This window comes from Dysidea avara, chromosome 3 (assembly GCF_963678975.1).
Source record: "Dysidea avara chromosome 3, odDysAvar1.4, whole genome shotgun sequence".
NCBI lineage: Eukaryota > Metazoa > Porifera > Demospongiae > Dictyoceratida > Dysideidae > Dysidea > Dysidea avara.
The window spans coordinates 12,066,186-12,091,861 of record NC_089274.1 but is presented as its reverse complement, the minus strand read 5'-3'; the positions used below and the strand labels follow the sequence as shown (position 1 = coordinate 12,091,861).

At 35.0% G+C, this 25,676-nt stretch overlaps 1 long non-coding RNA gene across 1 annotated transcript; it reads right to left on the bottom strand.

Moving 5' to 3' along the window:
* Nucleotides 1-4,790: 4,790 nt before the first annotated feature.
* LOC136249391 (uncharacterized) lies at nucleotides 4,791-9,424 on the bottom strand. The gene is made up of 3 exons (XR_010698190.1): nucleotides 9,349-9,424; nucleotides 7,185-7,264; nucleotides 4,791-5,409 (listed from the first exon to the last, which is right to left on the bottom strand). It is a non-coding gene; the product is annotated as an uncharacterized lncRNA (long non-coding RNA).
* Between the last annotated feature and the right edge of the window lie 16,252 nt (nucleotides 9,425-25,676).

Below are 25,676 nucleotides of genomic sequence, written 5' to 3'. Positions count from 1 at the left end.
GCAATACAAAAACTGACATTTCATTATACATGCAGTAAAAGCTTAATATAGTCTTTGGTAATGTATTATATAGTGACTTGTGACAAATGCCAGAACAATGGAAGGAAAACATATATATATATATATATATATATATATATATATGCATGGTGACCCAGAGGCCGCACCCTTTTTATACAGTTTGGCTGTTTTTGCATGGATATAGTTATGAACCAAGTTTTATTTTTTCAAGTTTTTAAACCAAATTAATCAAGTTTTTTTTGCTGTCCAAGGGTTTGTGCGTGTTTCAATGTTCATGTCATTGAATAACCATACACTACTAGCAGTGTTGGGAGTAACGCGTTACGTAATATTATTACTTTTGTGGTAACAAAGTAATATAATGAAATACACTATAAAAGCAGGTAATATAACGCAAGTTACTTTACTTACGAATGTAACGCGTTAGCTAAGTAATATAGTTACTGTAACGAGTCTAATATTATGTAAAATTATTATTCCAAGTAACGGAGTTACTAATCTCGTTAGTTATCCTCTGAGCGGTAACGCCTAGCCACAACGAAGTAATGAGGCCTACTGAATGAGCTTATTCAACCGCTTCTTACTTACAACCAAGATTTGCACATTGTCCGACAACGCAGTCATGTCACGTGATAAGGTGGTAGTTTCACACGTGACAGCTTAAGGCTGTGAACACAAAGTAATACAATAGGTAATATTATTACAGTTACTTTATATTATGGGTAATATGTAACTGTAACTAAATAGTTCAGTTGCAAGTATTATGTAATATGTAACTAGTTACTTTTACAAAGTAACTTGCCCAACACTGACTACTAGCATCTTCCAAAGAACATAGTTACATGCTGGCATCTAATCAGATGATAGTTACTACAATTGCAGTAGGACCCTCTTTCTAAAAAAAGTGTAGTGTCAAACAGTATGATCTGCAGTTCAGAATCCACTAAAATTATACAATTCGCTGATATAATACCACATTTATTAATTTCCCAACTTTTGGTTTATGATTCTAAAGTGAATTAATTGTACAGCATGCAACTACATGTATTATTTTTATTGCACCTGTGTGATACCATCAGAGTGAGAAATAATAATAATATGGCTGAAATACTAATGGCATCAGAGAGGAAAAGTTAGTTTATGTTAAATGATTCCTGGAATATGTTTACAACTGCATGTGTACAAACATTGTTACAATACACAATTGAGCAATATAGATAGAATAATGTTTGTTACATCAATGATATAATATAACAACAGTACATTAACAAAACAATAGACTGTGACATGATATGCCTATTCACCCATTATCCCATTATTTTGGTATACCACAAATTGGTGAGTCATCTGTACTCTTGATAGCTATATTAAAAGTGCCACAAAATTATGAAGGAACTGAAACAGAGACCATACATGGGAAATCCCTATGATTGAATCATAATAATATCTAAAGATGCAGCATGGCTACAAACCTACGTATGTGAGAGATGTATACACTTACAATATTCCAACAAGTAAAGTAGCAGCAATTCCCACTGTGATTTCCACACTGTACACAAGTCTTCCTAGAAGATCTTGACATCTTCTACAAACATATTATATAGATATATGTGGTGGGCAAAAATGATACAGTAGTTTGGTAGTTCGTTGTTTGCCATCCACAATATCTCACTCCTACATGTGCATGTGTTTAGCTGTTGCTGTAATCCATTTAAGCAGCGTGATAGGCTGAAAGTATAATATATGACTACTGCATGTATAGGAAAACTATTATGTACAGCTCTAGACTTCTAGTAGCCACCCCCTCAGATACCTGTACTGCTGATGCTGATACATTGCTCAATATCTACTGATGAGAACACAACTGTAATTTAAACAAACTTGCCAGAAGTGTATACAAATACCACACCATCATGCATAAAGAATTTGTGAAGTATATAGTTGCAACATTTCTGTTAGGAAGTGGACACATGACTTGAGTGGCAAAAAATCTGCCAACATTGCTACAGATGAACTAATGTACACAGAGAATGTCAAATTGGAATAATACACATCATTATTGTTTGGTTTACTATACTCAGTCAGAAAAATAGCTATTTGACCACAGATAGCTGTTAGTCTGTGTAGCAAAATCTACAGGCTTTGTTGATGTCAATTATCTTTTAAAAGGAACTACATGCACAGCTTATTTACAATAATAATGTTATTGTTCAGATATTAATTGAGGCAAAAGAAATGGCACAAAATGTACAACATTCACCTATTCAATGGTTATTGTACATTCACTGAATGCTGTATTGATACAGTTACAGATGTTTATATCCCATCATTCATCCAACAGTACACTGTTTAGATAAACATTACAGACACAGACTGTCACCCAGGCCTATATCACTATATTTAAGGCTTCCTTTGCAAAAGACACTCCCAGTGTACTTACAGTAACAGAATGGAAGATCAGAGTAAGTTGGGAGATAGGATACCTTCTCATAATTATACGTGATAGACACTAAAGATAATACTGTGCTAGCCTGCAAAAGCTAAAAATATTTGTGTGCATGGGAATCAATGAACAATATCGGATATAGCCTAATATATACATGACAGACTTTCCTTTTCAAATGGATCTGGTAAACATCATTACTATGTTTTTGTTGATGGTGTGTTCACACACACACACACACACACACACACACACACACACACACACACACACACACACACACACACACACACACACACACACACACACACACACACACACACACACACACACACACACACACACACACACACACACACACACACACACACACACACACACACACACACACACACACACACACACACACACACACACACACACACACACACACACACACACACACACACACACACACTCACACAGATGTAAATATTCAACTAGATGCATGTGTCATAACTATGTTGGTATGCAGACAAAATGTGGCAAAACTAACACTAGAAGGCTAACAGCTCTAGGTCTCTTAAATAAATTATTTATTGACTTCCGGTTTTACTAATAACAAGTCATCTCACAGGTTTGTAATGATACAGTTCTGAAATGCAAGCTATAGGGTATATGGAGAGACCATGCAGCTGCAAAGAAGTTTTGGCTGTTCCAGTTCTGACTTACAAGGAAAACTTGGCGGTTCAATTGTAGCCTTAATATGACCACTTTAAGCATATTATGTGTATCTGATATTTTAATCATATAAAGTATGTACAAGTTGAGCTGAATCCTGAAAAACAGCTAAAAATTAAAAGCGGATTTTTTTTTTCTCAAGAGAGTAAACATTTCAGCCAACCAGATAATTAATGGTGACAGCAAAGGTGTCAACAACAGAGATGTACAGTTTGGCTTCATTACAAGTTCAGGAAAAGATTACAATGGACAGTGCACTTTCGTGGCTTTTCCATAGGAAATGTATGGTGAAAATTTTGATTGGCCGTAAATGTTACGTCAGACTTTTGAATGAAATGATTTTGAAATATTTTTAGGGGTCAAGCAGTACAACAAGTGTGCCAAATTTCAAGATCACGTGTAATTGCATTCATGAGTTATTAAATGTTTTGAGGATTCAGCTCAACACGTACATACTATAGTTCCAGGTGACCAACTGTTATGATAAAATAGCCGGAGTTCATGCAATTAAGGGTTTGGTGGTTCAGGGTACACAGTGTTAGAACATAATCTAATATCACATACAGAGATCTCTCTATACTCAAGTCATTGTTTTATATCAAAATTTGAAACTTTCTGTATTTTGTTCCTAGAGTTAGTCAGCAAATGTAACACAAGTTTAGTGTGCTTACAGTCGAGTACTGTAGCTATACTTTATTACCATATAAGGTAATGCCCACATTGTTTAATGCTGAAAATAATACAGCTAACGGTCTGAATCTAATTTTATTATATGATTACCAAACGGCATGTCTCTATAGATGGAGTTGTTTTAGTGTATAAATGGGGTAACATGATCTATATTGCCCTTTACCTTGCTAACATTTCATCCACACCCAATCCACCCAACACCATTAAATTTTCATCACTAACTACAGAAGATACCTTTGTAAAGGAAAGTGATTGTCTATTACATAATAGGACACTTTATTAAATGCTATCCCACTAGGGACATGTGAGAAGGCTAAAGCCTGTGAATACAGGGAGTCAGAAACATGTAACTAAAACAATTTAATTGACTGAACCCTTGAACTGTGTTACAACATGATAGCTAGAACAATGGGAGGGAAACTCCAAGGGAGAATTGGTTAGGAAATCATACATATTATGTTGACTTACAATTGTAAACTTCATCACACTTTACATAACTGTAGTTTCAGTTTAAAACATCAATCGATGCTAGTACATCAATTTAGCCCATGCATAAATATTCCTATGGATCAGAACTTCACTATCAATTTTAGTTATAAATTGGTAACAAGGAAGTTAAGGAACCAAGTTTTTTGCTATTATTGAAAAGTACCTAATCAAGGAATTCAACATGTGTGTTCCAATGCTCATGTCATTGAGTTTTCACGTATAATGTAGATAATATGATGGCATCTAACCAAGTAACATACAGTTACTAAACAAACTAGCTACAGCACATGACCCTGTTTCTAAAGAAAGGATGTAGTGTCAAACCATAATTACTTAGTCAACAAATTATAAAGGAATATTCATAGGTTACAGTGATTACCCAATGTTTAGTTTATAAACTGATCGGTGGAAAATGCACAGCATGCAACAAATGTTTTCATAGCACCTGTGTGACACTAGTCGGAGCGACTAGAGAAGTCTAAACTATACTGATATGACAATAATGATAAATAATAAATATGAATGACATGATGTGTTTGGCAGAGAACAAAAGTTAGTTGTTAGTTAGTTATATGTTACACAGTTCCTAGAATATGTTTACAACCATTTATATATATTTACCCTATACACACTTGAGTTATATAAAGGCATGTATGAAAACAAAAGCTGTGTGTTTAACACGTTGTTTATCATATAACAATGGTACATTAACAAAACAATATACAGACTGTGATAATGTCTGTATACACATGTAGTGCTTATTGTCCTATTACTGAATGTTACATTCATGCAAATGGTTTATAAAAGCTTTTAGATATACAACAAAGCAACAAGTTCAAACAACTTCTACTCTTTTGCTACATATATATTGTCAAATCTCTACAAATATACTATACATATGGATACCTCGAAATTTATTTACGATAAACAAAGAAAATGCAATGATTTAAACCCAGACAAACACTTTGTTCAAGGCTATAGCTAGTATTTCTTCTCATAATCCATACAATAGTAAATGCACTTCATGTGAATTGCCACAAAAAATACTATGAAGGAAAACAGAAACCATATAAGGAGTGGTTGTGGTTTTGTTGTAAGGTTGCTGGCTAACTGAAATACAATTCCATATTTAGGCACAAATGGATACAATGGTGGATGATGCAATAAAAATTTCCCACATAAAATCCCAACAAAGGCCAACAATGAGATAAAAAGTGTGTAAATTGAAAATAGTAAAGCCTTGTCCAAGTATAGGACTATATTACTTCAAAGGAAATGATCTATAGTGGAACCACATCAAAGAGGCATCCTAAAATGTGGACACCTATATAATAAGGATCCTCCTCTGTGGTCCTATTTGTATTGATGTACATTTTTAGACTCCTGATATTAAACACGTGGCTTCACACACTTTAGCACGGTCTCAAAGGTTAAATGGATGCCGCAAGTTATCACTATACAAGCACAGATCATGTAGTGAAGTCCCTTTAATTACACTATGATAATAAAACTAGAGTAAACAATTTACATCAACACATGCAGGGGGGTCTACCTGAAGTAACAGAAAAAGTATGGTAATTAAGTTTATAAATCTTAGGGGGAAAGAAAGCAAGCATATACTGTAAAATATTGTACTTTCTAGGAAATTATATACATAGCAGATTAAAGTCCATTGTTGTAACGACCAAATATAGAAGTGTAACAGTAATCTGTTAATTTGTCACTTTGTAATCAATATTGAAAATGAAATCTTCAGCATGCCGCACTACAAAGGTAATTACAGCAGGAACCATATCAGGTGTTGGAGCTGATGGAACTTGCATAACGTAAATTCCCATCCTATGCACGTATAGCATATTATATAGGAAAATGATGTTAGCCTCGATTCTGCAGCCATCCAATTTGTGCTCAAACGCTTACAGGAGTCTGCCAGGCACAGAGTGTTTTCTATTTGTCAATGTATCCATAGGAACTCTAGAGAGTGACTTATATCTCAATGTACCCCATGACATCAATTTATTTATTGTTTAATTGTTAAGCATTTCTAACATAATTATAGTATTACTTCATGAGTACTTCCCAGGGAAAGCACTTGTTATTAATTTTATTGTTAATTGTTAAACATTCCTAAGATATACAGTATTGTATATCAATAGTATTATTTCATACTATCTACTAGCACATTTTCCCTGGGACAGTCGCAGAATTGTCCAACAAGCACTTTTATATGACACCTAGTTTACTATGAAATAATATTATAATACAGACACTAAACTGCCAATGATTATTTATAATCACAAAATACTGCATAATTTCTAAAATGCTGTTTTAAATTGTTTACAGCCAAGTACCTACCTATACAGACCAAGTCGGGTCTTCTGTGCATGACAGCTCCCATTAGTCACTAGATCCCATTAGTCACTAGATCCCATTAGTCACTAGATCCCATTAGTCCCATTAGTCACTAGATCCCATTAGTCACTAGATCCCGTTGTTCCCTAACTAGTAAACTTGATTTATAGCCAGCAGAGTAATCATGTCCAAATCTGCTTACACGTGCAGTGATCACACAATCTCACTTTATTTTGTGGCCTCCACAACAGTTACAAGCATAATAGCTCACTATATAATGTTTGATGACTGCACGCATTATTTCTGATAGCAAACAATATAAATTACTTAGCATTCCCCAGGTCTTTATGTAATTTGTAAGGTATCACAGAAACCCCTGATACCGTACACTGCATCGTTTAGCATTGCTGCAATACACATAGCTATACACATGTAACAGTACTACACACATGGTATATATAATGCTCACATGGTTAAGGGTAGTCTTTTAAAGGTATACAGGGGGCTTTATTATCACTCTGACATACCTCATTATTCAGTAGCCAGTAGCTATACAGAAGTAAAGAAGCTACATGTATTAATGCTTGCATATAGTGTGGTGGGTGATACATCATTCTTATACACTCAAATACCAATAACCCTGTTTAAAATTCCAGTTTTTTAAACAATGGTTCAGTGTTTAGAGTATAACAGGTGGGCAATAAATAGAAAACACCCATCAGTGATCACCAAAGACCACCTTGTTATAGTGGCCATAGTCCTGGACAAAAGACCAAGGTGTACACTATGACTTCATTAAGACAGTACCTCATGCATGCATTATTGAGATCACATTATTGATCCAAAGGTAGTAGTAGTCTAGCTATGAGATTCATTGTAAGATGTACAATCAATTATTAGCTATCCTTTTTTATCGCACCATATTATACGATAGCAAAGTCAACATAAGAGTCTCTATATGTAATCAACCTATGGTGTAGTGGAGACAAAAAAAGTTTACAGACTTACAGAGCCTTAAGCAATGCAGTCAACACCATACTATATAGTAGTTCTACCAAATATGTGTGGCACACCTAGCTATACATGGCTTGTTTTCTAAAATTAAACAATCTATGTTACATCAATAAAAAATCCCATTGAAATCCCCATACAGTAAGTACAGTAAACTCCCACCTTATACCATGGTAGCCATATGCAGCTATATAGCTCCAATACTTATATATGACAACAGCTACAAAATGTTTCAGTCATTACCTTATGAGAGACTGACATACTATAAATCTATAACGCATATCAAAACTAATGTCAAAGTTACTGGATTCCACAAGGTTTTGCCTGTTTCCAGAAAAAAATTATACCACCTCGTAAACAAACCACTATAACTTCCGCACACTTCAGTTTACGGAAATACCGTTTAGTTTATTGAATTCGTTAATGTCAGGCGAGTCCTATGGTATATTAGATTTTGCTCTGAGATGAACGGGAAGGGCAGAAAGAGCCTTGTTCTAGTGAATTACGCATCATCAGGTACGTAAAAAAATGCTGGAAAGATAGGTTTTTCGAGTACTTCTCTGTAAAATCACCAGTTAAACACTCAGTACGGGTGGACTTGTAATCAGTACGCTTCAACACATACAATGATACCAAGTTTTGGGGATTTGGTGGAGGATAACAGTCTGTACTGTTGGGATTTGTTCACCCGCATAATCGATTTCTCCAATAGGCTTTTGTATAGAGTGTGCATTATGCCATCATCAACAATGAATAAGTGACACTGTGGTAACGTTACAACCCCAGTATGGGTGGCATTGTATAGGGCAATTCATGGGCTTTCTTTCATGGTATAATGTGCTGTAGAAATTATGAGTGCTAATGTCTGTACTTTTGTGTTTTCTGAATATATTACAAAACACATGTATTTTGTATTGGACAAGGGAATTACAGTGGATCCTCACTAATCCGAACTCCAGTAATCCGAACGCTCGATAATCCGAACAGTACAAATGACTGTTTTATTAGAGTATTTGCAAACAAATGTATGTTCTATTAGAGTAATTGAATTAGGTTCTGTATATAATCAATGGGTTCACTAATCCAAACAAATTCACTAATCTGAACAGACTTTTGTCAACTTGAGAACAGAACTGTTCGGATTAGTGAGGATCCACTGTACAAGGTTTTTTTTTAATCAGTTTGTTTGACAAACCTGAGATAGTGAAAGGGTTATAAAGTAGATATTAAATCTTTTAAATGATTAATTCTTTAGAATTAAGGGTAAAATTTAGAATTTTATGAAGAAAAAAATTGACCATTGAGGTTTTGGCTGTGATTTGACAAAATGTACAGAGTAGTATTGATATGGATGCATGGTTTGTCGCACATTATAAGCTTAAACCTGCTAGTATCCAATACAATCTATACCTTTGATATAATATTATAGTCATATTATGGAAATAAGATCACATCTTCACAATCATTGGCGTACTATACGGCAAGGCTTTGTAGGGCCTAGGCCCTGCCAAATTTGGCTAGTGCCCTACCAAACTGAAGATTACTAAACCCACAATCACCAACTTTTCATGAGTCATTGCATTATCTAACAAGTGAAACTTATTCTACACTAAATTACTCACCAAATTATTAGTACTGAGCTGTCACGAAGCCAGTAATTACGGGGACTCTAATTAACGCCCACCAATTGAGCACGTGATTAAATCACGTTGCATTGGTGATATTGATAAGGACGTGTCTTCCTAGTGTTCTTCAGTTCTTGTAGTTCATATCTATAGATCCTTGTAAGATTTCATCAGGTATAGGTGTAGTGTTGTCTTATTGTAATGTTTTTAGTGTTACTGTACAATCTGAACAGGTAAATATAGCTAGCTATATATATAGCTACTTCATAAAAATCTAAAAGCATGTTTTTTTGTAGCTGCAATGGCTTCAAATGCCATTTTGCAGCTGATGAATTTCATTTTTTTCTGGGAGGAATGCCCCTGCCTTCAGCAGCATATACAGTGCCCTAGCTGTGCCCTAGCTGTGCCCTAGCTGTGCCCCGACCAATAGGGAAAGTCTAGATACGCCACTGTTCACAATGCTATATATAGTGTTGTCCACTAATGGCATAATTATATGTACATAATAAGCCATGCATCTGTAGAAGAATCTAAAGTATGTACTGGTATATACGTCATTGCCAACTTTGTTAAGGCATGGATAAAGGCTTGCAAAACTCCCTAATACAGCACATGCCTTTGTATAATCTTTGCCTGCACATTGTGGTTTGCTTTGCCATGCTGTACTGTGATGTTTGTGTGTGTGTGTGTGTGTGTGTGTGTGTGTGTGTGTGTGTGTGTGTGTGTGTGTGTGTGTGTGTGTGTGTGTGTGTGTGTGTGTGTGTGTGTGTGTGTGTGTGAGCATTACTGTTTTAATTATTACCGTAATTTCACTTTTTTAAGGAAAGATTCGATCTTGAAGGCAACTACCGATGGCTCTTGAACTTTAATTTTAATACTACGTGTACAAATGTAATTTAATTGTGTATCACGTGATCTCACATGATGGTCATTAATTCATACTATTGTTTTGTGGGTTGGGGGAGGGGCTAATTAGAGGTGGGTGGCACATTGTCTGATAGTGCTGTTCAACCAGCTGATGATGTAGCTATATCTAGGATACTCTACTGATGCATGTTTGTATGTTCAACAGCAAATGAACACTAATAAATCCTTCCTGTTATTATTTTTTATCAAAAAATTTTTAAAATGAAAGGCGCGGGTTTAATTTCAGCTAACTATCCTACTGAATAGCTGTGTTTAGTTGGATTGAGGTGTGAAGGTTTTGCGATTTTTACCTGTCTTCATTTTTATTAACAATTGCGGAAAATAAATCCCATGCATGTATCCATAATCTATGCATTCTATTATTAACACTCGTCCTACTGAGAAACCTTACAAGTAGTAGAAAAGAAAGAAGTTAATCTCAAAAGTATTCTTCCAAAATGGTAACTAAATTGAACATTTAATCACGTGCGTGTTATTGTGTGAGTGTGTGTGTGTGTGAGTGTGTGTGTGTGTGTGTGTGTGTGTGTGTGTGTGTGTGTGTGTGTGTGTGTGTCTGTGTGTGTGTGTGTGTGTGTGTGTCTGTGTGTCTGTGTGTCTGTGTGTGTGTCTGTGTGTGTGTGTGTCTGTGTCTGTGTGTGTGTCTGTGTCTGTGTCTGTCTGTGTCTGTGTCTGTGTGTCTGTGTCTGTGTGTGTCTGTGTGTGAGTGTGTGTGTCTGTGTCTGTGTGTGAGTGATTAAGTGAGTTAGTGATTGAGTGAGTGAGTGAGTGAGTGAGTGAGTGAGTGAGTGAGTGAGTGAGTGAGTGAGTGAGTGAGTGAGTGAGTGAGTGAGTGAGTGAGTGAGTGAGTGAGTGAGGGAGTGAGTGAGTGAGTGAGGGAGGCAGGGAAGGAATGAGTAAGCGAGCAAGATTGCTAGTTAGTATGTGAGAGTTTGTGATTAAATGTAGGGAATTGTTGTGTATAAGCTGATTACGACCTTGATTTAGCTTGGAAAGTGTAAAAGTAAAACATCTTCTTTTGTAATGTATCAAGACTGTAATTTATCCAGGGTTGATTATGTTGTTAATTGAAAACTGTGGCTTTAAAAATTCAAGTAACTGTCATTATCAGATCAGCCAAATTCAAATACGTATGTCTATTTTGATGTTTAAGTGACCACTGTATGGATTAGAGGTTATTTGGAGCTTGAAATGTGTTTGCCTATAAGCAATGTCCTGTTATCGCTTTAACCCATACAGATTGTATTGGAAATAGTGTTTTTTATTAATTAAATTGCAAGCGGTAAACAGCGCAAATATTCTAGTTTTTTAATGCTAAACCAGATAATATTAGGTGGCTGATAACTTTTGAGTAGGGACCCGCCGATTATGCTGGCATAATTTTGAGCATAATAGGTACCTAAAAGCATTGAGCATAATGCCAGCATAATAGGTAGGGTTTCCAAATCAAAATAGGAAGCTGTTTCTTTTTGTTGTTTCTGGTGATTTTCACACCGACTGACCTTTAAGATGAAACAAACAAGTGCTAATTTATTATTGGATTGCTTGTAGCATTTGGTATCAGCATAAGTTTAACATACAAAAACACAGAAAAGTGGTCATGTGACCAAAAATGTCATAATAGTTAAATTGGGCAGTTTATTAGTAAATCATTGTATTTTAGGGTGACCGAGTCACAATTAGTGTATTTTCTTACCTTATAATGAAGACTTCTACATCTTGTAGTACTATAGCACATCCTTTATAGCTGTAATGGGATTATTGGTTACGTGACCACTTTTGGGTGTTCAAAATTAAAAATGCATTGATATTGAAAGGAATAGATGGTTTAATAATTATTAGCACTTGTTTATTTTATTTAAGGTCAGCCTGCATGAAAATCATCAGAAACAATGAAAAAGGTCGAGGCATCATCTTATTTTCTATATGAAGGGATTTTTGGTCACGTGACCACTTATTGGATATTTACATGTGTTAAAATTGTGCTGATAGTGACTGCTGCAAACATTCCAATAACAAATTAGCACTTGTTTGCTTTATCATAAAGGTAAATCTGTGTGAAAATCTATAGAAACAACAAAACGAAGCACCTTCCTATTTTGAGTGGAAACCCTATAATAGGTTAAATATTTGTACGATAGTATAAATTCTTGCTGGAAAAATGATAATTGCAAAATAAGTAAAGCATTAATACAATACAATACAATAAGATCGATATACTCTAATAGAGCAGTCAGTAACTCTAATAGAACAATCATCAAACTGACTGTTCTATTAGAGTATATCGATCTTTTCTCTTACATGCAGCAAGAATTTATTATTTGTGTTCCAGCCACTCATTTTTTTTCTTTCTATACAGTGTTAAACTAGTAGCAAAGCATATGAACTAAGGCATGAACATTGAGCATAATCGAGCATAATAGGTAAATACTGAGCATTAATTTAAGCATAATATGGTGAATTTTTGAGCAATGCAGCATAGCATAATAGGTAAAATTATGAGCATAATCGGCGGGTCCCTACTTTTGAGGTTATCTGGCAACATCAGTCTATCCACTGCTGTGCTATGTTGCCTTATACTTACCTCCCATATGTCTCCAATACATTTTTTCTCTCTTGAATTATAGCCTCATGGCCACTGATACTTGGCAATTGTGCTTTACATGAATTAAATGCATTTCAATGCATGGAAGTTGCAGTTACAATTCACAGTTTTGATTTTAATATTTTGCTCATCAGTTATGTTTTCTGATATCACATGGGCATTTTTTAATGAAACTCCCTATACAATGTTGAACACAGAACGATTGTTGACACCACCTAGCTGCATGGCTACCCATGCATTCATTAAATTTGTTTGCCCTGACCAACTAATAAACTTGATGATGACACACAGGTGCTGGCTAGACTAACTTATTCATGTTATTGGAGCAGCAAGTCTACTATTAACATTAATAAATTTATCAACTAATAATCCTTTTAACAGCGTGTCAACAGGGCCGCCCACGGGGGGGGGGGGGGGGGGCAACTGGGGCATTTTGCCCCGGGCCCCAGCCTGAAAGGGGCCCCAGGAGGCCCCATGAAGGGTCCCCTGAATATCTGTTTTAAAGATCGATATACTCTAATAGAGCAGTCAGATCTAAATACTCTAATAGAGCAGTCACAGTATTCTTCAGAGGAGCAGTGTAGTAAGCTTATAGATAAGGAGATATGGTTGGTGATGGGTAGTTATTGTCATTGCCAGCAGGTTGTGACCTTTTTTTTTTTTTTTTTTTTTTTTTTTGGTCTTTAACTTACAGCTTGGGTGAAGGGCCCCACTTTAACTCTTTGCCCTGAGCCCCTTAATTTCTCTGGGCGGCCCTGCGTGTCAACTGTGATCTTTTATAACTGAATTATACATTAATTCACTTACTGGTATATACTCAAACATAGAGTTTACTGATGCCATTACATTCTCGTAATCATACCAATTGCAACACTAATTAGCTAACGCCACCATTACTCTAAACTAATTCAGTTAGAGCTAAAGTGTAACAGGTGTTTAAATCACTGGTTAAGCTTAAAAACAAATTATAAGATCCATAATACTGTTGTGTATAGCCAGACTGTTTTTTCTCTTATCGTGTGAGTGTTCACCAACACACACAAGTGGTCTGGCCACATGACACTATAGGTTCATGCCCTGTTAATTTTGCTGCACCTTAATTTCCAGTTTTATTTGTTTTATTTAAATCTATAGCCATAGGATGACATATGAGTGATATCACTGACCATATGATACTGCTTATGTGACCTTGATGAGATACCAAATACTCTAATAGAACAGTCAAGTAGCTACTCTTGATTGAATGGCTCAATCTGAATAGCATAAAGTATCTGAGCCCTATTTACTTGTCCATCATACTGAACAAGATATAGCTGGCCTTGGACAAGCAAATAGATTAGCTAATATATATATACATTCAATTGTGCCATTTGCTTTGAATTTGAATTCAGCCATTAATTTGCTCGCTATTGTATTGGTTGACTGTTCTATTAAAGTAGCTATTTAAATTTTGTAATAAAATTTAACTGTTGTTGAGTATTAAATGTCAGTAAAGTGGCATCGCATGTTAATACTATATTTTTCAGCAATTCAACAATATCTTATCAACCATATACATGGGAGTATCAACCAATACCATATGTACCAATCCATTGTTTTTTTTGCAGTGTATTTATTAAGTCTCTGGCCTTACTAAGCCAGGCACAGTGCACTACTTTATTCTTTGTCATTGTCTTGCATTTTACCTACCAAATTGCAAACAACAAGAAAACTGGTCAACATATGTAGCTTTGCAAGACTGATCCACACCATATATAGGGTCACTTTTATTAATCGTGTCATTTATGATTTAGTCCAACATTTCCATGCAAACAAAGGAAATAAAAAATTACAACCCCAATAAAAATGAAACCATAACACTATTGCTTCATTAAACTCATGAGTACTTTTTTTGTGAACATTTCAAGTCAAGTTTTTTTGCACTTGTGTACTATAATTGTAAGTTCACTCACAAACATTCAACACTATAATTAAACCCATTAGATAATGCAGTTTAGTGATGTATATCTATGACAAATAGACTCTACAAGTGTGTGAGGGTTATGCTTTAACCATAGTTGAGTTATGCTTGGCTGAAGGCATCAACAGGCAGTAAAATTCAGTAGAATTTCATAGATATATATACATTTTGAAAGGGGTTACTCTGAGAAGACAGTATTGGGCTTTAGTAGTGCCAGCATGAAGGTGAATATTTTTGGGTAGTAAAGCCTTAAACATCCATGATCCCTACTATACTTTACTACCACACTGTGTGTGTATAGTACTATATATAACTGGGAACAATACAGTATGTTGAATCCCCCTGAATAGATAAATGCATCCAGACTTTGGGCCTGTAAACTAGCATGGTAAGCAAAATGATACATCACAATGCAAATGTTTGTCAGTTAAGGAATGCTCTTACCTACGGTAATGGACAGATTATGAACATGGAACATCATGAAGGGATTATGATAATGCAGTTAGTTGATCCATTCAATGTAACAGATGGCATACACATATTGGATCTTTTTAGTACTGTACAAGGATGTTTACTGACCCTAGAGGATGTAGCTAGTTGCTTTGAATCGCACTATTCTAAAAAAGCAGGTGATTCATCCATACAGTACATACAATTTATAATGGAGGTAGGGATGCAGCGATTATGCCGGCATAATTTCCGGCATAATAGGTATGTCAGGAATTATGCTAGCATTTTGAGGTGATCATAAAGCTTTAACAGTAGGAAAATCTGCAGATTGCATAATTCCGTTAAAAAGATCGAGATACTCTAATAGAGCAGTCATAAACTCTAATAGAACAGTCACTGAATATTATTTACTCTAATAATATTGAAAGGAAATATTCTAATACAGCAACCAGCTAAAGAATTCAAGACTATTTGAGGCTTAAACATCAATGATAATGGTCTGATACAGCAATAAACTGCATGGCATTTATATTAGCCAATTATGGTGACATAATTTTGGGAATAATGGGCAATTCTCAAAAGCATAATAGGTGATTTTTTGAGCACTGCTCAAAAGCATAATGCTCAATTTTTGGAGCATAATAGCCTCATGCCTAAATGGAGGTTTATCACTCACACAGTTAATTATTCACCCATTTGTTATTATATACACTTTGTTGTGTATGTATATGATGGAGGAGCTAAAGAAATTCAATGTCATGGTTGTTCAAACCTACCACTCCAAATCCCGGTCAGTATAGATATTTACCAAACCTATAATATCAAAAAGGTATGTTGTTTACAGCGAATGTACCCAACAAATGATTTACAGTGCATGCAGTACATAAAGGCTACTAAAAACTTTTGCAAATAATGTGTATTATATTATGTCATACTGTACAAAAACATTAAAAAAGAAGGGAATAAGTGTATAGTGTATGTAATATTTCCTAATCTGTTTCACTGTAAGGTGTTGGCAGAATACAACAGAATGGGACTGATGTTAAGGAAATTATAGATGAGGTAGTTATTACTTGTATAAAATTTCTCATTTCTACATTGCATATATTACAGGACTAACTTCACACTTTGTTAAATACTTTGGCTCTGCATTGTTGTAATTTTGAAGACTATATAAGATACATGCATTTAGTATTATCTACACGCCAACACATCGCGCATAAAAAACTAGCTAATTAAACAGTTGCAATATTACTGTTGTTTATGGAACTGAGTGTACTTAAGCAACAACAACAAAAATTGCTAGCTTTACTATTCTAACATCATGTATGCATTGACATTGCAACATCAGAGATGTTACGGGTTACTATATATATTTCTGCTTTTAAGGTAGCTATTGCCATGTGCCTGATTAACACAAGCCTCAATAAGTTGTTATATTCAAGTGAAAACTTTAATGTTACATTTACATGGGCAGAAATTTTACACACTAGTATAACTACTAAGAAAATCAAAAGTTATACGTTTGTACAGTCCTTATTGGTGTTATTGACTCTTTGGAAGAAACTTTTATCACATAGTAAAATCTATGAAGAATTATTGTTTACACTATATTGGACATTGTAATGTTCACAGAAGCACTGCTGTTCCACTTATAAAGCTGTTACCTATTGAGTGACATATAGAGAAAATGTTATATTACATAATTATTGTGAATTGAACAGTGACAAATGTTCATCTGTTTTATTCATCTGGTGGTCCGGTGTTTCAAAAAACATTAACTGATACTCATGCACTGACCTCCCCATTATTGCAACCTGCGTAATTAAATTATTTCCTGTCAGATGTTTCAAGGTTCACTACAGGTGATAACAGTGCAATTCATAATGAAGTCAGATTGACACTAGGCCTGCACCAAATATGCCAGCATAATAGAAAACATAAAATAGGCTGGAGTGCTATGCTAGCATATTACATGGATATTTCAGTTTCATTCCATGACAATAGATTGATATTCCCTAATAGAGCAGTCAGTGGAAACCCTCGAGCTTCTTAGATTACTGATAGAACAATCACTTTGTAGTGAAATACTCTAATCGAGCATTCACCGATTACAATGTTCCAAGAGAATTATACGAAATGTTGTTAACCTAGGAGCATAATGCAAGCATAATGGGAACACTTAAGAGCATAATAGGTGAAAATTTTGAGAAATTTGTAAAAGGTAAGGTTTTGAGCATAAGCCTATTTGACACTGGAAGGCTAAAACCTTGTTACATCTTACGTAGGCTATAGCACTAGGTAAACAAGTCAATTACAATCTACAGTGAGCAGCCACACAAAGACCTCTGTGGCAAGTTTCTACAATTGCAGTTTTGAATTGCAGCCAAAGGCATGAAGTGGAATAGGAAACCTGAAATCATGTAAATACCATAATATGCAAATTGTACAGTTTCATCTGTTCCACTTCCAATGTGTCATCACCACTTGTACATCTTAACTAATACTTGTAAGGTGATTCCATGATGGTTTTTACTGGGAGAAATTGAATACAAACCAACTGTGATGCTGGTACAATTTTAATTTTGGTAAGGTTATAATGCACAATTGAACTGATATAAATAGCTATATGACATTCAATGTGATTCATAATACAGTGTGTACCTTGAGCCATTGAACTCGATGACATCCATGCACTTTCCTGACACACTGAATTAAACATAGCTATACCAACACTGGTATACACAGCACTGTCTGCTCACATTTCTGTAGGTTGGCATACTTTATTCGTACCAGCTATTGTACATCCATTACAACTGAATCCTATGACAGCACACTAAACACTATTAGAGGAAATCATGAAGCTGCAATACAAAAACTGATATTTCATTATACATGCAGTAAAAGCTTAATATTGTAGCTTTAGTCTTTGGTAATGTATCGTATAGTGACTTGTGACGAATGCCAGAACAATGGGAGGGAAACTCCGAGGGAAAAGTGGAAGAAAAACACATGTTTCTAAAGGCCACACCCTTTTTTACAGCTTAGCTGTTTTTACATGGATATAGTTATGAACCAAGTTTTATTTTTTAACCAAATGAATCAAGTTTTTTTGCTGTCCTAGGGTTTGTGTGTGTTTCAATGTTCATGTCATTGAATAACATATACACTACTAGCATTTTCCAAAGACATAGCTATATGCTGGCATCTGATCAGATGATATATAGTCACTACAATTGCAGTAGGACCCTCTTTCTAAAAAAGGTGTAGTATCAAACCCATAATCATTGAGTGATTGCCCAACTTTTGGTTTGTGATTCTAAAGTGGATTAATTGCACAGCATGCAACTAGCTATATGTATTATTTTTATTGCACCTGTGCGGTATATACCATCAGAGTGGGAAATAATAATAAATATGGCTGAAATACTAATGGCATCAGAGAGGAAAAGTTAGTTTACGATAAATGATTCCTGGAATATGTTTACAACTACATGCATATGTGTACGAACATTGTTACAATACACAATTGAGCAATATAAATAGAATAATATTTGTTACATCAATGATATAATATAACAACAGTACATTAACAAAACAATAGACTGTGACATGATATGCCTATTCACCCATTATCCCATTACTTTGGTATACCGCAAATCAGTGAATCATCTGTACTCTTGACATATTAAAGTGCCACAAAATTATGAAGGAACTGAAACAGAGACCATACACTGTATGTGGTGAAACGACAAAATAAAATTACCCATGGGAAATCCCTATGATTAAATCATAATAATATCTAAAGATGCAGCATGGCTACAAACCTACGTGTGTGAGAGATGTATACACTTGCAATATTCCAACAAGTAAAGTAGCTACAAATTCCCATTGTGATTTCCACACTGTACGCAGGTCTTCCTAGAAGATCTTGACATCTTCTACAAACATATATGGATTTGTGTATAGTAGGCAAAAATGATACAGTAGTTTGGTAGTTTGTCATCCACAACATCTCACTCCTACATGTGCATGTCATGTGTTAGCTGTTGCTATAGGCTGTGTAATATATATGTGCAGTTCTAGACATCTAGTAGCCATCCCCTCAGTTACCTGTACTGCTGATGCTGCTACATTGCTCAACACCTACTGGTGAGAACACAACATAATAAATAGCAAACAGCTAGCCTGAAGTGAATACAAATGCCATGCCATCATGCATGAAGAATTTGTGAAGTATATAGTTGCAACATTTCTGTTAGGAAGTGGACACATGACTTGAGTGGCAAAAAAAAATCAGCCAACATTGCTACAGATGAGCTAATGTACACAGAGAATGTCAGATTGGAATAATACACATCATTATTGTTTGGTTTACTATACTCAGTCAGAAAAATAGACCACAAATAGCTATGTTCATCGTTCCATTGTCTGTGGAACAAAATCTATGGACTTTGTTGGTATCAGTAATCTATTAAAAGATTGTATTTGACATGCACAAACAAAATCATTGTTTACAATACACACAATTACAATGAATAATGTTACTGTTCAGACAATGAGGCAAAAGAAATGGCACAAAATGTACAGCAGCATGCACACATGTTGTCATTATATTCACCTATTGTACATACACTGAATGCATATTGGCTATTACATGGATATTATTGTACAATGACAAATGTTTATATTCATCATTCATCCAACAGTACACTGTTTAGATAAACATGAACTTACTCAGACTGTCACCCAGCCCTATACAAGGCTTCCTTCATAAAGATACTCCCAGTGTACTTACAGTAAGTACACCTCAGAAGATCAGAGTAAGAGTATTATTGTACATGAAATATATAATACCGCTGTGCTAGCCTGCACCGTTTAGCAAAAGCTAAATGTGTGCGTGCCTGGGAACCAATGAACAACATTGTATATAGCCTAATATATACATGAGAGACTTTGCTAAGATTCAAATGTATCACACATACATGCACATAATTACTATATATTTGTTGATAGTGTCATACAATATTCAACTAGATGACATGTGTCATAACTACTATGGTGGTATGCAGGCAACATGTGACAAAACTGACACTAGAAGGCTAACAGCTCTACGTCTCTTAACAAATTTACCTTTTGACTTCCAGCTTAATAACAATTAAGTCATTTCACAGGTTTGTAATATTGCAGTTCTGAAATGTAAGGTACAGGATAGAGAAACCAGAAGATGAAGTTTTGGCTGTTCCAATTCTGACTTCTGATGTAATTGCAAGATAAACTTGGTTCAATTTTAGCCTTAATACGACCACTTTAAGCATTTGTATATCTGAGACTGTATAGTGCAATTATATCTTATATGGAAACAAAGTACAGCTATAGTACTCGACTAAGCACACTAAACTTGTATTCCATTTGCTGACTAACTCTATGAACAAAATACAGAAAGTTTCAAATGTTGATATAAAACAATGACTTAATTATAACCAGTATAGAGAGACCTTTGAATGTGATATCAAATTACACACTTTGTGTTCTAACACTGTGTACCCTGAACCACCAAACCCTATACCCACCTTCCTTAATGCTACAGCTACAGTGGTCTGAATCTAATTTTTAAACACAATTACCAAATGGCATGTCTCTATAGATGGACGTGTTTCATTTGTACTAGTGTATATATGGGGCTAACATCTATATTGCCCTTTACCTTACTATCATTTCATCCCCACCTAATCCACCCAACACCAATAAAGTTTCATTATTAAAAGAAACTGATCTAATGGTAGGAAATTAGCACAACTGCAGAAGATATATATACATTTGTATAGGAAAATGATTGTCAATTACATAATAGAAGCTACTTTAATTAATCAAACCCTTGGTAAAGTGTTGCACATGACAGCTAGAACAATGGGAGGGAAACTTCAAGGGAAAATTGATTAGGAAATCATGCATATGTGATGACTTACAATTGTAAACTTCATCGCACTGTAGTTTCAGTTTAAAACATCAGTCCATGCTAGTACATCAATTTAGCCCATACATAAATATTCATATGGATCAGAACTTCACTATCAATTTTAGTTATAGATTGGTAACAAGGAAGTTTGTGAACCAAATTCTTGCTATTATAAAGTACCCAACCAAGGATTTCAAAACATGTGTGTTCCAATGCTCATGTCATTGAGTTTTCACGTATAACGTAGATAATATGATGGCATCTAACCAAGTAACATACAGTTACTAAACAAACTAACTAGAGCACATGACCCTGTTTCTAAAGAAAGGATGCAGTGTCAAACCATAATTACTTAGCCAACAAATTATAAAGGAATATTCATAGGTTACAGTGATTACCCAATGTTTGGTTTATAAACTGATCGGTGGAAAATGTACAGCATGCAACAAATGTTTTCATAGCACCTGTGTGACACTAGTCAGAGTGACTAGAGAAGTCTAAACTACACTGATATGACAATAACAATAAATAACAAAATATGGATGACATGATGTGTTTGGCAGAGAGCAAAAGTTAGTAGTTAGTTATATGTTACACAGTTCCTAGAATATGTTTACAACCATTTATACATATTTACCCTATACACACTTGAGTTATATAAAGACATGTATGAAAACAAAAGCTGTGTGTTTAACACGTTGTTTATCATACGACAATAGTACATTAACAAAACAATATACAGACTGTGATAATATCTGTATACACATGTAGTGCCTATTGTCCTATTACTGTGTGTTACATTCATGCAAATGGAGCTTTTAGACATACGACAAAGCAACAAGTTCAAACAGCTTCTACTCTTTTACTACATATGTGACTGGATTTGCGAAAAGGTACCTTTTTCACACACAAAATTTGGCCCATTTTTTGGACTTTAAAGCTTCTTAACGTTTTGATCATGGCATATAATTGCTTGAAATTTTCACTGAATGCAGCTACAGTATCTGGCTACATTTTGATACTAAAAGCATGTTAATCAGTATTAGGGGTCAAATGTTACATCATTTTGTTTGCTGGTATGTCAAATGTGTGGAAAAGGTACTTTTCGCAAACCCGGTCACATATATATATTGTAAAATCTCCACAAATATACTATATATATGGATACATCGAAATTTATTACAACAAACAAATGATTTAAACCCAGACAAGCACTTTGTTCAAGGCTACAGCTAGTGTTTCTTCTCATGATCCATACAATAGTGAATGCACTTCATGTGACTTGCAACAAAAAACTAAACTATGAAGGAAAACAGAAACCATATAAGGAGTGTTTGTGGTTTTGTTGTTAGGGTGCTGGCTACCTGAAATACAGCCATATTTAGGCAAAAATGGATACAATGGTGAATGATGTAATAAAAATTTCCCACATAAAATCCCAACATAGACCAAGTACAGTGAGATAAAAGGTGACCAATCTGAAACATATTGAAAATAGCAATGCCTTGTCCAAGTATAGGACTATATTACTTCAAAGGAAATGATCTATAGTGGAACCACATCAAAGAGACATCCTGAAATGTGGACACCTTCATAATATGGATCCTCCTCTGTGGTCCTATTTGTGTTGGTGTACATTTTAGACTCCTGATATTAAACATGTGGCTTCACACACTTTAGCATGATCTCAAAGCTTAAATGGAATGCAGAAAGTTATCATTATACAAGTACAGATGATGTAAAGTCTCTTTAATTACACTATGATAACAAAACTAGAGTAAACAATTTACATCAACACATGCAGGGGGTCTACCTGAAGTAACAGAGAAAGTATGGTAATTATGTTTATAAATCTTGGAGGGGTAAAGAATGCAAGCATACATTCCATCAGATATACTGTACTTTCTAGGAAATAATATGAAATGTAGCAGATTAAACTAGATGATTCATGGTACACATTGTAACAATCCACAGTCCATTGTTGTAACAACAAGATATAGATATATCTGTTAATTTGTCACTTTGTAATCAATATTGAAAGCGAAATCTTCATCATGCCGCACTACAAAGGTAATTACAGCAGGAACCATATCAGGTGTTGGAGCTGATGGAACTTGCATAGTCATCCTAAGCACGTATAGCATACGTATATAGGAAAATGATGCTGGACGAAAAGGAGCTAAGAGAGACAAACACTAGCCCACAGTCTCATACCTTAATCACTGAATGAAAAAATCTAGCTAATGGTTACAGGAAAAGAAAAGAACCACCACTGGGCGGTTACTAGTAAACAGAAATTTGACTGGAAGAGGTGATATTGGGGAAAGGACCATTATACTTTATAAACTACACGTATGTACTTTCAGATATGGTTTAATTTCCATATTGATTATCAGCAAATTTACAGTATAACTATGATATACATAGTAGATGAATGGATACAGCTATAGTGGCAGGGATTGACTATTTCTATGCAACCTATTCAGACACTTGTATATATAGACATTCAAGTGGGGAAACTAGAAAGCATACAATTAATTACTATATAACAACTGCATAATATAAAGTGCTATATAAGTGGAAGGAAGTACCAAAAGAATTTGTAAACATGTAGCATCAATGTGATAAGACTGCCTCAAACTTCCCAACAGAATACTACACTTACGTCATCTCTCATGTCAGGGGAGTATGATAACAGCGTGGCTTAATTGTTATGGCAAGAATTTGGCTTTGTCATCATTATAAAAAATCAATTTGTAAACATCTAGAATAAAACACACAAGCGTTCATGCTTGTTAACACAAGCAATAGCCACTAAACTACGCATGCAAGTCCTAAAATCAGAGCAATGATGAATATTTCAAACAGACAGTAAGAGATGATTTTCAACCAATACACCATAGCACCTTGCATAGTATTATACCATTCACAAAGGGGGAGTTAACACAATAAGTGTCAGTCTGGGAAATAAGACCTGGTGCAAGGCTAGTATAGAGCTGGGAGCAGTTTCAAAGTGTCTGGTCCAATCCGTCAAACAGTAAGAAGTGTTTGGTAATTGCTGTCAATGCTGTGTATCTGTATAGGCTACTAATATGTAAAGCTATATTCCTTTATTGATCTTTGGCACTTACAAGCAAAAGTTTAGTACAACAATGTTTACTAGTGTATTTTCTCTTGCTGAGAATAATGTGAGTTACAATACATGTATAACTGTCGCCAACATTGTGCTCATAATGGTCTCAGTGCATGCCATTGTTTTAATAAAAATTCAGGTCTAATATTGATTCCATCCATGTCAGCTAACCTAATTTCAATCCCAAAGAGTACTACATCACAGTAATAGTTTTTAAAAGAGTGAAGTTCAAGGATTACCTCAACAAAATATTATCACACTAAAATACTATACATACATAGCTAGCAAACTCTAAAGAGCGCATAACTTATTATCTCAAAATACCCCATGCAGACATTAGTTTATTTATTGAGGACAAGTGCTGAAGAAGGTCTGTAGGACACCTGGTCCAACAGCCTGTTTAAAGATGCAAATGATGCCCACGTAATGTGAAGTGAACACAAGCTTAGTCATCAAAAATGTTTTAATCTTAGTGTAGCTATATCTCTGCCACACAACAATTGCAAGCAAGGTGAGATAGTTTAGAATAGTCGCTTCACTGTCTGACATAATTGGCTTCAGATCACTCCAACTGTTTTCATTTAAAAGGCTGACTGGTTTCCAGAAACCAGTGAACCCCCACCAAACTGTATTACTACAAAACAATGAAGTGACTTATGCCCACATCACATCACCACCTCAACCCATCTGAGTATGATACCTGGACACAAGACGAAGTTGTTAATAAATCTCAATTGGTTGTTTTCTTGTTTTCTAGAAGTAGGCATTAGACATCATGGTTTATGTATTCACGGGGGAAATCCACAGCAGACATACATTTTTTTTGATGGGGTCGAAATTTAATAGTACTGAATTCTTTGTCTCACACTATGGTGTTTAGAAATTTGTATGAATACCCTTCCAAAAAGACTACACCTCTACATATCAAGTTTTCATTTAACTACTACAGCATCACAATAGCAAAGCAATTATTAAAATCTGGGAGAAAAGAAAGTGAATAGCTATATATTACAGACATTTAAATCACTTACGGGCATACAACTGAAACTGTATGATATGTAAGATTCACAATGAATTGAATCGTTGGAACTGAATAGGGCTAGCTAACAATAACACCGCTGCTATACATTTCTTAGTCTCAGTTGTGTGAAAATAGACCAAAAACTATCAGGGATGAGACAAACTAATTGGCCAGGCATTTTCCTTCTTGTAATAACAGTGGAACCTCTCTATTATGGACATTTGGGACCCAGAGTTTTTGGCCACTTTTTGCTGTAATATAGTAATTTTCCTC